Raw genomic sequence first — 14,230 nt, 5'->3', positions numbered from 1 at the left:
GCTCAGAGCCATTTGAACCCATTGAAATTCACGGCGGAACAAAGTGGAAATCGAATCAATAGGATAGAAGACCCTGTTGCTTTCTCGTACGACAGCACCGAAAATGTCATCCATCAAACGAATTCGCAATTGCGAATGACTACCATCTGCTGTATAATGGAATGACGACATTGGAAATTTGTGTCCGATAAGCGGGAAATCCGGGTTCGAGTCTCGGTGCAGCACAAAATTTTGTTTGTCATCATTCCATTCTACAGCTGATGGTAGTCCTTATTCGTAATTGCGAATTTAGTTGATGTGTTTCGTAATGGTTGTGGTCGCCGCAGTGCAGGTATGTCCAAAGGAACTTTGCATTGTCATCAGAATAACATAGGCACTGCAATATCGTATAGAAAATGTTATCTGTTGTAAAATTATTCGTTGCACAAGTCACACCAATATTCAAGAAAGTTAGTAGGAGTAATCCACAGGCCGGCCGAAGTGGCCCAGCGGTTCTAGGCGCTACAGTCTGGAACCGCGCGACCGCTACGGCCGCAGGTTCGAATCCTGCCTCGGGCATGGATGTGTGTGATGTCCTTAGGTTAGTTAGGTTTAAGTAGTTCTAAGTTATAGGGGACTGATGACCTCAGAAGTTAAGTCCCCTAGTGCTCAGAGCCATTTGAACCAGTAATCCACTAAATTACAGGCCCATATCTTTAACGTCGATATGCAGCAGGATTTTAGAACATATATTGTGTTCTAACATTATGAATTACCTCTAAGAAAACGGTCTATTGACAGACAGTCAACATGGGTTTAGAACACATCGTTCCTGTGAAACACAACTAGTTCTTTATTCACATGAAGTGTTGAGTGCTATTGACAAGGGATTTTAGATCGTTTCCGTATTTCTGGATGTCCGGAAGGCTTTTCACACTGTACCACACAAGCGGCTCGTACTGAAATTTCGTGCTTATGGAATATCGTCTCAGTTATGTCACGGGATTTGTGATTTCCTGTCAGAGAGGTCACAGTTCGTAGTCATTGACGGAAATCCATCGAGTAAAACAGAAGTGATTTCTGGCGTTCCCCAAGGTAGTGTTACAGGCCCTTTGCTGTTCCTTATATACATAAACGATTTGGGAGACAATCTGAGCAGCCGTCTTTGGTTGTTTGCAGATGACGCTGTCGTTCATCGACTAATAAATTCATCAGAAGATCAAAACAAACTGCAAAACGAATTAGAAAAAAAAAGTATCTGAATGGTGCGAAAAGTGGCAGTTGACCCTAAATAATGAAAAGTGTGAGGTCACCCACATGAATGCTAAAAGGACCTCGTTAAACTTAGGTTACACGATAAATCAGTCTAATCTAAAAGCCGTAAATTCAACTAAATACCTAGGTATTACATTTACGAACAACTTAAATTGGAAGGAACACATAGAAAATGTTGTGGGGAAGGCTAACCAAAGACTGCGTTTTATTGGCGGAACACTTAGAAAATGTAATAGAGCTACTAGGGAGACTGCCTACACTACGCTTGTCCGTTTTCTTTTAGAATACTGCTGCGCGATGTGGGATCCTTACCAAATAGGACTGACGGAGTACATTGAAAGACTTCAAAGAAAGGCAGCACGCTGTCTATTATCGCGAAATATGTTCGTAGAGAACATATTTGTTACATAAGTCAATCGATATTAATACCTGACATATACATGTAATCCACCGAGCAAAGTGCCACAGTGGTTAGCCCACTTAACTCGAAATCGGAAGGACGACGGTTCAAATCTCTGGCCGGCCACGGTGGCCGAGAGGTTCTAGGCGCTTCAGTCCGGAACCGCTCGACTGCTGCGGTCGCAGGTTCGAATCGTGCCACGGGCATGGATATGTGTGATGTCCTTATGTTAGTTAGGTTTAAGTTGTTCTAAGTTCTAGGGGACTGATGACCTCAGATGTTAAGTCCCATAGTGCTTAGAGCGATTTTTCAAATCTCCGTCTCACCATCGAGATTTACGCATTCAGTGATTTCCTTAAGAAATCCTCCAAGCAAATGCCGGGATGGTTCCTCTGAGAGGCCACTGCCCTTTTCATACCTCATTCTTCCCCAATCAGAACTTGTGCCCCGTCTCTAATTGACCTCGATGTCGACGGGACTTCAAGCATTAATCGTCCGTTTTCTTTCCATCTTTGTCCCTGTAGAAAATGTGTCATCTTTGACACACTCTATTTTTTCGTCACTATCTTATTGCAATGTCAAATATCTGTTGTACAGCAAGTAAAAGCTGCCAGTTAACTGCAAGTTTAGGTAGTTTTAAATACAGAACTTAGATTTGTTTTACGTTTTATAGTAAAAAACTACGATTCGCAATATTTAGTAACAAGTAACTAGACGATAACACATTTTTATATGTACAAACAAGCACCTGAAAATGGGACTAAATTCTCGAAACGTGTCGCCGCTATTACAAAAATCCAACAATATTGCTAAAGTGACTAGTAGTAGAAATAAATCTTCTTTATGAGAAATAACTTAATATTCAAGCAGTCACAGGCATCCAACAACCACTGTAAGATGGATCGAATGGCGTCAATTCTTTAACTTGAATACTTATAAATCACGAGGGAAACTGAAATTCTTTTCCTGTAGACATGGTTCACATGCTGCGTTTCTCTACGAACATGTTTCTAATTAGAATGAAATCAATGCCTTCAGCAGCTGACGGGCGTTGATATATATCAACGGGGACATGTGAAAATGTGTGCCCCGATCGGGACTCGAAACCGGGGTCTCCTGCTTACAGGGCAGACGCTCTATCCATCTGAGCCACCGAGGGCAAAGAGGTGGTACTGCAACTGCAGGGACTTATCCCGTGCGCCCCCCCCCCCCCCCCCCGCCCCGCGAGACCTATTTTCTCACCTTATATGTCCACACACTACATTCGTAGTGCCCCTACCCAACACCCAACACATACATTACTCGTGGAAGACATTTTTAACATGTTCCGTAAGAGATCGGGTAGTATGTATGCATCCACACAGAAGAAGAAGGTCATGGCCGGTATCGCCACAACTATATGCTTATATGGATATGGTGACTGTTCTTTCATTTTGGTTTTTGGTTAAAACCTAGCGAAGATTAGGCTTTAACGTTCCAGCGTCACCACATAATTACTGAGAGATCACACACTCGGATTGGTTGTAAGATGGCACCATATCGGAATTTGCCTTAAGCGATTTTTGGAAATTATGGAAAACCGAAATGTGAAAGGCCAGATGGTGTGGTTTGAACCGCCATCTTCACGTACACCAGCACAGTTTATTGCCAGTGCGCCACCGCGCTCCGTGATCACACTGGACGCTGTATCACCGTTAGAGTTTCGTGGTGGAGGAGACAAGGATTTTGCCGTTGGGATATAGGCTTTTTTCTCGCATTACCTCACACAAACGTTTTAGCTCTTTCAAGTAGCAATTCTAGTTGACTGTAGCACCATGGGAAACAAACACTTCGCGGGGTACCCTTCCAGGTCGAAACTGCCCGACATAATTTTCGTTCTAGTTGACACCTGCTTTAGCTCTCTTTGGCCGTGATGATGAATTAGTCTACCACTAACTCGGCTGTTGTTTGGCTTCTGTGTCTATACCGCTAACACTACACTTGTAATGACCTGTTACGAATTTTTAACATTAGTACATTATTCTGTAATGTTTCACACATGAGAAGTTTCCGAACACGTAAACGGCGATTTTGGAAACAAGTGGTACTTCCCCACCATGGCGGTCGGTCAGCTGGTTCAAAATTTGTACAGCAGAGGCACCTAGCGGGAGAACTCGTCACTACCGCCTCCCTGGACGCAGGAAATGAATTATCTTTTCTCCTGCGTCCCTTCTCGTATGTATTACAAAACCTACAGCAGAATATATGGTGATACTTAGAGAAGCTCACTGTAGAATCATTTGAACAAAAAATATTGTTAAAATTCGATAACTGAAAGATATACTGTCCTTGTCTTATTCATACTTGCTACGCCACGATTTACTGTGCAATCAGTACTGGGAAAATGAAGAACGCCACGACGATTTAGTTCTCTATCGAAGGAGGATTACATTACTGTATTTAATTTCCAGAGAGAAGGCCATTAGGTTATCTCGGCAGCGGAATAATTTATCGACATGAGAAGAAACGTTATTTATTACTGTGAGAGATATAGGGTCGACGATGAGAGTAACAGGTTTATTGAAATACTCCCAATAAACTGCAAGTAGGACAAGGAAATAATTGCTTTGCCCATTATTTCTGAATAATTCACTAGATTGTACTCTTCTTATTTTTTCCCATCTACTGCTCATCCCAAAATCAATTACGTCTGGATACCTTAGAACTGGTCTTGCTATCTTCCCCTTTATTTTGATAAAAGTTTTCCACTGATACGTTCACTTGATTATTGACTCTAGTAACAGAAAATATCATGCTTTGCCTGTCAGTTTCATTTTTAACATCACTTTATAACACTGCATTTCAAAAACAACAAATATCTTCTTCTCCATTCGATCCACTATGGACGGTTTTCTACTTCAAATATTATTCTTACCGCTCACTTATGACGAGTAAATACTTAATGTACTTTAAGTGCACTGCCGGAGAAGATCGCTCCAAACATAACAGGAACTATGGTAAATAAGCCAGTACTCTTGTCTTTAAGAGATGCTTCTAAGTGCAAAACGTACCGAACTGAACTTCATGATTCGCTTATCTCTTTATTCACTCAATTTGAACTTATTACCTTGCTGGACAGAAAGAATTTTGTACGTAGTGTTTCATTTAGTTTGGGTGTTACGGTCTTCAGTCCGAAGACTGCATGATGCAGCTCTCCACGCTAATCTATTCTGTGCAAGTCTCTTCATCTCTGCATTGTTATACCTACCTACATTCATTTGAACCTGATAAATGTGTTAGTAAACTGATCTCCCTCTCCAGTTGTATAATTTCCCAGAAACGCTTCTGACCTTAACTATTCCTCGATGAGTGTAAATGTGTCCCAGCAAGACAATCCTTCTCTTAGTCAAGTTGTTCAGGAAAACCTCTTTTCTCGCCAACTCAGTTTGTACCTGTCTCAGTCCGGCTATCTAATCTCCGTGTATTGTCCTTAGGTCAGTTAGTTTTAAGTAGTTCTAAGTCTAGGGGACTGATGACCTCAGATGTTAAGTCCCATAGTGCTTAGAGCAATTTGAACCATTTGAAAAGGAAACATAGTCCGTCCTCCATTCGCTGCATTCCTCTATACGTGATAAGTGGATGAATATGTTTAAAAAATACAGTATTCTCCTATAGATTCGGATTTTATGAACCTGTTCAAAAAACACGTGTAATCGAGGATCATATCACTATTTGGGCCTTGCTAATAGTCAGTGCTAAAGGTTGAAAACTGGGGTTGAAGAACTCTTTTTTTCCTGTTAATTTGTCCGTTTACAAGGGCTACAAGCAGATAAAGGCATATTACGTAGATACACGTAGCACATCAGCTACAATCTATTTTTATTCTTTGCTACGAATGACTCCCCGCCGCAACAACAACGATGAATGAATTATTGTTAAGTTTTTTGAATTATTGTTAAGTTTTTAATTTATCACGGTTACCGTAATCTCCTTCTTTTATTATTTCATATAAATGGTGGACAAATCTTTAATCTTTTATCGCAAATTAAGCGCTGTTCTTCACTGTTACATTATTTTGTAAAAATATTTCCAGACTAGGGTTGGTGCCATTCTGCAGTACGGAGAGTGTCCAGTAACGGCAGCGAGAAACTACAGTATAGACCAGGTAGGGGCAAGTTTCGCACACTGCACGTACAAGCGTACCTGAAGCCAAGACACACGGCAACAGTGACATTATTGCCTCAGCAGTACTGTACTTGTATTTATGCCACGTGTTTGTTGCTTTTTTTCTGTCGGCTTTCTAATTAAAAATGATAGCTTTTCCCATTCACTATAGTAACGTAATACGTCAACAGAATACAAATTTTACGAATGAAAATTACTCCTTTTAAAAAAATGGTTTACTTGTTGTTTGTTGTTGTTGTGGTCTTCATTCCTGAGACTGGTTTGATGCAGCTCTCCATGCTACTCTATCCTGTGCAAGCTTCTTCATCTCCCAGTACTTGCTGGAACCTACATCTTTTTGAATCTGCTTAGTGCATTCATCTCTTGGTCTCCCTCTACGATTTTTACCCTCCACGTTGCCCTCCAATGCTAAATTTGTGATCCCTTGATGCCTCAGAACATGTCCTACCAATCGGTCCCTTCTTCTTGTCAAGTTGTGCCACAAACTCCACTTCTCCCCAATTCTATTCAATACCTCCTCATTAGTTATGTGGAAAGCTTCTATTCTCATCTTGTCCAAACTGTTTATCGTCCATGTTTCACTTCCATATACGGCTACACTCCAAACACTTTCAGAAACGACTTCCTGACACTTAAATCTATTCTCTTCTTCAGAAACGCTTTCCTTGCCATTGCCAGTCTACATTTTATATCCTCTCTACTTCGACCATCATCAGTTATTTTGCTCCCCAAATAGTAAAACTCCTTTACTACTTTAATTGTCTCATTTCCTAATCTAATTCCCTCAGCATCACCCGACTTAATTCGACTACGTTCCATTATCCTCGTTTTGCTTTTGTTGATGTTCATCTTATACCCTCCTTTCAAGACACTGTCCATTCCGTTCAACTGCTCTTCCAAGTCCTTTGCTGTATCTGACAGAATTACAATGTAATCGGCAAACCTCAAAGTTTTTATTTCTTCTCCGTGGATTTTAATACCTACTCCGAATTTTTCTTTTGTTTCCTTTACTGCTTGCTCAATATACAGATTGAATAACATCGGGGAGAGGCTACAACCCTGTCTCACTCCCTTCCCAACCACTGCTTCCCTTTCATACTCCTCGACTCTAATAACTGCCATCTGGTTTCTGTACAAATTGTAAATAGCCTTTCGCTCCCTGTATTTTACCCCTGCCATGGTTTACTTAGAAACGAAAAATTTTAATACTGCTGATACTTGGGCTCTTTTACTCAGTTAAGAGAAACCAATGAAAAGCACCTGTTATAACCAAAACCAAACAAATGCCGAAAACTACTGGTTGTTCAGAACTAAAATACCAACATCGGTTTTAACTATGCAGAAGCCCACCCCCACGCATGGGACGGCCGGCGACCGCCCACGCTCCCTCGCGATGTGGGCGCGCTCCGTTTGCCGTCCACTTCAGCTCCGCACACGGCTCTCCGCCACCTCTTCTCGCCCAGCCCGCCAGTTCTATAGTACATGCAGCAGCGGCTCTGTCTGGCGCCAGCCGTAGCTGTTTCTGGCCCCGCCACTTCAAAGCCTCTGGCGCCGCTATACAGCAGAACCGCGGAAGTTTCTAGAGGACGCTCAGAGGGCGTGATGTCATTTCTTCTGCCTTAGATCGATGAAGGAGCTCCGTTCAAAACGTCAGAAACTTATAGCCGCGTACAAGTGCCAGTGACAGCCGACAAAGGAAGCCGCTCTCTTATCGCTTCCACAGGATATTGCGCAACTTTTTGTTAATGTCGTATGCCATTTTTCGTAATCGTGAGCAGTAACAGCTCAGAAAACAGCAGTGTTTCTCTTTGCATATACGACTACTGACGCGGCCAGGTTTAAATCACAAACATCTAGGCGCCGAGCCCAAAGGGTGGTGGGGGGGGGGGGGGGAGGGGGTCGGAGGAGAGGGGAGCATATGTGTGCGACCGCTCATTCCCTTCACCCGTTCCGACCGTCCTAAAGAACATTTCACTACAAGAGTTTACGGTTTTTCATGAACCACTTTCGAAATTTTTCAGTTCACTTTCGGGGACTAAAATGCAGCATCCAAAATTGTGATTCTTTAAGGTGAGAGGGAGTTGCACACAATTACAAGCTTATTTTTCAGTTGCTGATCCACATGGATGGGTTTCGCGCCTAATCGGCTGTAGAATAGCCAGGAAGTGACTCAGGTTGACCGTCGCTGCTACGATCAACACATCGGACTCGGTTCCTAAGTCCACAGACAGAAACGGAAGATCACAAAAAAATGAGCACGGCAAATAGGGAACGACCTTCCACTAAGAACAAAGCAACAAAGCCCGACTTATTAGGACGCAGGCGGGAACAACTGAAAGAAGCAACATTCCTCAATTTACACGCTCGCATAGACCTATGATAACAATCGTTGTGTAAGTGAAATACTTACAATGATAACTCCACACTTCCATTCAAACGCTTGCATTATGAGATTCTCAAGCTTGTGTGATTTTGCTGCTATTATTTTTCTTAAATGAGCTACATTACCGATGTAGTTCTCAGATCGTTGGACGACAGCTTTTGAGATTGCGTACTTTTTACAACTGCAGTTTCTTGGAAATTACAGGAAATCGAAGTGCTATTTACTGATGTAAAAAAAGTATTACTATTATTTAAAAAACTGTTGTTATTATAATTAAAATCCTAGGACTCCGCAGCATGTTAAAAGTGCTGTGTATGCTGTGAGACAGAATTGTTAGAATTGCAACATTCGTAACAGTTTCAACGAGAAAGGAACGAGAAAAATCAACAAGAAAGTTATATTTTCAAATGACTGTTTATTTCACCATAACTGACGTGGACTTCAGATCCTCTTCCGACTATGATTTATGTGCGATTTTTGAAAATGATTAAGTAGTTTTCACAAGCTTTCTCCTAGGTTATGAAGGAGAATTAAAACTTTTACGATAATACAATAATTTTTCACTGCTGAAGGACATTCAGTGCGCAAAATGAGAGATTACCGACAATCGCACCAGATTAGTTGCTGGCTTCAGGACTTCGTAACAGACATCACTAAACACGTTGTTAGTAACGGGATGAAATCGACATACCTAAAGGTAATTTCGGTAGTACTCCAGGGCATTTTTATACGGCATTCGCTGCTTACGATATACGTATGTAAGTGATGCAGTAGGCAATGTTGGAAGCTGTGTGAGATTATTCGCGGACGATGCTGTTGTCTGTTGGCAGGTTGCAACGGCAGAAGACTGTAGCTAATTACAGGAAGATATGCGCAGGATCGAAGTCTAGTGCAAGATCTGGTAATTGACTCTGGACGGACTGCACACACATAGACGAAAAGATTCTTTGCTGTTCGATTGCACTGTTGTCGAAAAGTCGATGGAAACAGAAACAACGGTAAAACATCTAGGAGTAACCATCCTGAGCAGCCTGAAGTGGATATATTGCAGAAAACTAACTGTAGGAAAAGTAGCTGCCAATGAAATAATACTCAGGAAATGTAAATCAGCATCGAAAAGAGTGACTTACAGAACACTTGTAAAATTGGTTCTTGACTATTTCTTATCGATCTGAGATCCACGCCTAGTTGGATTACATAAGAGAGAGAGAGAGAGAGAGAGAGAGAGAGAGAGAGAGAATAACCATCGAAGAGCGGCGCATTTGTCACGGGATCGTTTAGGCTGCACCAGAGCGTTATGGAGATGTTCAAGACACTGCAGGATAGACCCTAAGACACAGGCATTGTCTATTACGAAGAGAGTTACTGTAGAGGACGTTACGGGAAGAGTCGGGCAACATATATCTGCCTCTCACACGTGTCTCGCGAAATGATCACGATGAGAAAATCAGAGAAATTGTAGCTCATACGGAGGTCTACGACATTCATTCTTCCCAGGCGTCAAGGTGTCATTGACGAATGAAAGAGAGAAAAGGGGGCCAATGATAGTGGCCCCAAAAGTACCCCCCGCCAGATACTGTAGGTTGGTATGGGGAGTATAGATGTCGATGTAGGTTTTTAATGGCCGACTAAAAAGTTTCTGTTCGAAGTCCGTGCAATCCAGAATTGATATGTCAGTCAGGCCAAATCAACGTAATCACTTTGGCAACCAACTCACCGACGCACCAGGATGAAAGTACCCGTTTGGTGGAGCACCTTGCCCTGCTGCGTGAACAAGACCGTAAGTGCCTGCTGCACATCCTCGTCCGATAGGAATCTTCGACCCTTCAAGGCCTTTTTAGGTGCCCGAAGGTCTGATAATCTCTTAGGAAGAGATCAGGACTATAAGGCGAGTGCTCTAGAATCTCCCACTTGAGCTGCAGTAACTTCTGCGTTAATATTTGCGATGTGGTGACGTGCGTTATCATGAAGCACAAGCACCCGTCATCCACAACGTTGATTTTCGGCAGACATGCTGGCCCGTACACGACCTCCATTCTCCAGTGGATGTCTAGCGCTGTTTGCACTTCGCCAGCCAAGAAAAGAATAACAGCACGTTGGTCATGTTTGGACACATTTGATAATATCGTCGCCATAGTTCATGTTTCCGCACTTACCGCACGCACATTGAAAAGACAGTAATCCACCCTATTCCCTTGGCTACATGTCGATGCTTATATACCCGCATCTTAGTCGCGCTAAGTTGCATACACTGTGCAGTGCAGCTCACAAACGGTAACTTTTAGATTACCTCTTATATATAATAGAATCGTTTCCGCTATTCAGGAAGAGCTCTATGAAGGTTGCTTTAGCATAATCTAATAACGGATGCTACCATCCGAAGAAGTTATACTGAAACAGATCACTGCATTGAGAAAAAAATGAGTTTGGGTGCCCTCTTTTTAGATACTGAATGCTTCACTGAGATAGTGCCTTGACAGACGCTGTCATAGAAGCTGGTGATCCAGCAGCGGCGCTTTCGCAACGTTGCGGGAAGGCTATGGAAGTGCGATTAGGTGGGAGGAAGATGCGTCAACAGGAAGGAAGCCGCCTGTCGCCGGAGATAGCAGCCGGCGTAACTGGTCCACGCCAAACGCGGCCTGCCCGCTGCGATAGCCGCAGCCTTGGCTCCCTTCTCTGGCGCAACGCTCGCCAATCGCAGAATGAAATGGCGCGTCTCTTCTGACACTCATTATCTCTTCGCTCTCTCTTAACACGCGCCCTTTCCCAAGACTGTCAGCACCTACTCTAACTTCAGAAGTAGTACTGTGCCGTGGCAATGAAAGGTGCTGTTGAAATTTCACCATATTCTGGAAGAGCTCGTGCAATACTGGAACAGGTGCGCAAACTCAAACTAAACGTTACGAAGTAACTGTAGAATATCGACTGACCAGTTCAAGTACTGCCACTCGACATCGGTTCTGCCGTTGGCTCCTGACGTCTGTGCAAGATGAAGAAGCGCTCTTTTTTTTTTTTGTCTTGGTATGTGAACTCGCACTACTGTTGACGTTGGAGTATTTATGAGTTACATTAATTGTCCCTGCAAGACGTAAAACTATTTGATCAAAAATAAATTTTTATTATAATACTTTTTTAAAACGGACCAAAAAGTATAAAACAATATTATGAAAAGCATAGTTGCTATTCTCCATATAGCGAAGGTGCTGAGTCGCAGATAAGCAGAACAAAAGGACTGTAAGAATTGAGCTTCCGGCGAACAAAGCCTACGTCGGGCCGGCCGTTGTGGCCGAGCGGTTCTAGGCCCTTCTGTCCTGAACCGCGCTGCTGCTACGGTCGCAGGTTCGAATCTTGCCTCGGGCATGGATGTGTGTGATGTCGTTAGGTTTAAGTAGTTCTAAGTCTAGGGGACTGAAGACCTCAGATATTAAGTCCCATAGTGCTCAGTGCCATTTCAACAATCTTTTTTTATTTTTTTTTTTTTTGAGTCTTCGTCGGAGATAGAAAACACACACACACACACACACACACACGCCCTCATACAAACGCAACTCACACACACATGACCGCAGTCTCTGGCTGGCTGCTGAGTGTGCACGTGTGTGTGAGTTGCGTTTGTGTGTGTGTGTGTGTGTGTGTGTGTATGTGTGTGTGTGTGTGTGTGTGTGTGTGTGTGGGCGTATTGTCTATCTCCGACGAAGGCCTTGTTGGCCGAAAGCTCGCTTCTGACAGTCTTTTTGTTGTTGCCTATCTGCGGCTCAGCATCTCCGCTATATGGTGAGCAGCAGCTACTCTTTTCATAAAAGTGTTACCTTCCATCTTGGATTTTCCATTGTCAAAAAGTATAAAATAATTTCTCCCAACCTCATACGGAGTCATAATCTCATACAGATACTCCCTAAAATTCTCGCTTGTGGTTTTTTTTTAATAACTATGACAATACTTGTAAGATATAATGAAAAGCCTGGGGCAGACGCAGTACATAACTGATGCATGAATACCTCACCTCCAAACTATTATCTATCGCAAGTGCCCCAAATTTTTAGTACATCTTACAAGTAGCTATTAAAAATTCGCAAGCGCTTATTTTAAGGACTATCTGTATGGGATTTCGAATCTGTATTGGACTAGGAGAAATTATTTTATTCTTTTTAGTTCGATTTAAAAACGTGGTATATTTCTCGATGGATTTTAAAATTTTTAATGACATTGTATTTTTTCAATATTTATTTAAAGTATATACTAGTTCTTAACCTGCAGCATCGTCCATGCATGTGTATACCATATATATTTCACTCACTTCCTCGTCCCCCTTTCTCTATTCATCTCTTGTTTCCCCGCCCCCCCCCCCTCCCCCCGTCTCTCTGCTCAGCCGTGGCACCTGGGCTTTACCAACCTCTTTCACCCCAACTCCCACCCCTACTTACATCTCTTCGGTAGTTCTTAGTTCTGTGAAAAAATTTTACAGTACAGTGTTCAAATACGTATTAGAAGTTACGTTTCCGTTGAAGATGATCGCTCCAATAATTCGTGCTACAGTAACTGGACGTCACACTCCATTACCTGAACTGATTGGTCCATACACTGCCGTTGCTCAGTGAGATTTCAGTGTTGACTTTGTTCACAGCTGTGTTTGTGGATGCTACTGACACACCAGCGTAAAGTCCTGAATAGCGTAATCGTTTTCTTGGACTTCTTTTAGAAATTTGGAAATTTGTGGTAAGTTCTGTGGGACCAAACTACTGAGGTCATTGGTCCGTAAGCTTACACACTACTTAACCTAACGTAAACTAACTTGCGCTAAGGACAACACACACACTCATGCCCGAGGGAGGACTCGAACCTCCGACGGGGGAAGCCGCGCGAACCGTGACAAGGCGCCCTAGACCGCGCGGCTACCACGCGCGGCCTTCTTTTCGAGACAGCTCTTAACTCGTCCAGTGGTTACAAACGTTAAGCCACCCACTACACTCCGAGGCACGGAATTGTAGCGCGTGCGCTGATCGTAGCCTCCATTCCGCGCAACACCGGAAGTGAAATATCTTGTAGTCATTGGATCTGTTTTGCGTTTGAGTGTTTGTAGATAACAACAACCAAGCTTCAGGGAAGCACCCTTTTAATCACTCTCGTACTGCTCTTATGCCGATTCCACCCTGTTTCGTGGACGAGTTCATTAAACGCACTAAAGCAGTGGTATTAATCGGAGAAGAGCAGTCGAATTACGGTGATAGGAGATATTTTAGGTGGTAAAGGAATGAGTGGCAGCATTGTGTAGTTTGAGGTCGCTAGACAGTTCACCAGTGTTCTTGGCTAAATCTGAAATCTCTTCAGTGTGTCACATGGAACAAGAGCATGTGGCATATCGCTTGTGGTTTTCGAGAGTAGTTAAGTATGATAGGCCGACAAACGCAACACTACACTAAAGCGGCTCCTCTAACTATCTACATTGAGCGATAGGTTCTAGAAGCGTCTGAATAGAGAAAATACTTCCGATTTAGGCTGCAGATCACCTCGAATATCAACATCTGAGGTCATCAGTCCCCTAGACTTAGAACTACGTAAACCTAACTAGCCGGCCGAAGTGGCCGTGCGGTTAAAGGCGCTGCAGTCTGGAACCGCAAGACCGCTACGGTCGCAGGTTCGAATCCTGCCTCGGGCATGGATGTTTGTGATGTCCTTAGGTTAGTTAGGTTTAACTACACTCCTGGAAATGGAAAAAAGAACACATTGACACCGGTGTGTCAGACCCACCATACTTGCTCCGGACACTGCGAGAGGGCTGTACAAGCAATGACCACACGCACGGCACAGCGGACACACCAGGAACCGCGGTGTTGGCCGTCGAATGGCGGTAGCTGCGCAGCATTTGTGCACCGCCGCCGTCAGTGTCAGCCAGTTTGCCGTGGCATACGGAGCTCCATCGCAGTCTTTAACACTGGTAGCATGCCGCGACAGCGTGGACGTGAACCGTATGTGCAGTTGACGGACTTTGAGCGAGGGCGTATAGTGGGCATGCGGGAGGCTGGGTGGAC

This window comes from Schistocerca cancellata, chromosome 5 (assembly GCF_023864275.1).
Source record: "Schistocerca cancellata isolate TAMUIC-IGC-003103 chromosome 5, iqSchCanc2.1, whole genome shotgun sequence".
In the NCBI taxonomy this organism is placed as follows: domain Eukaryota; kingdom Metazoa; phylum Arthropoda; class Insecta; order Orthoptera; family Acrididae; genus Schistocerca; species Schistocerca cancellata.
The sequence above is the reverse complement of the archived record's forward strand: the minus strand, read 5'-3'. Positions refer to the sequence as shown.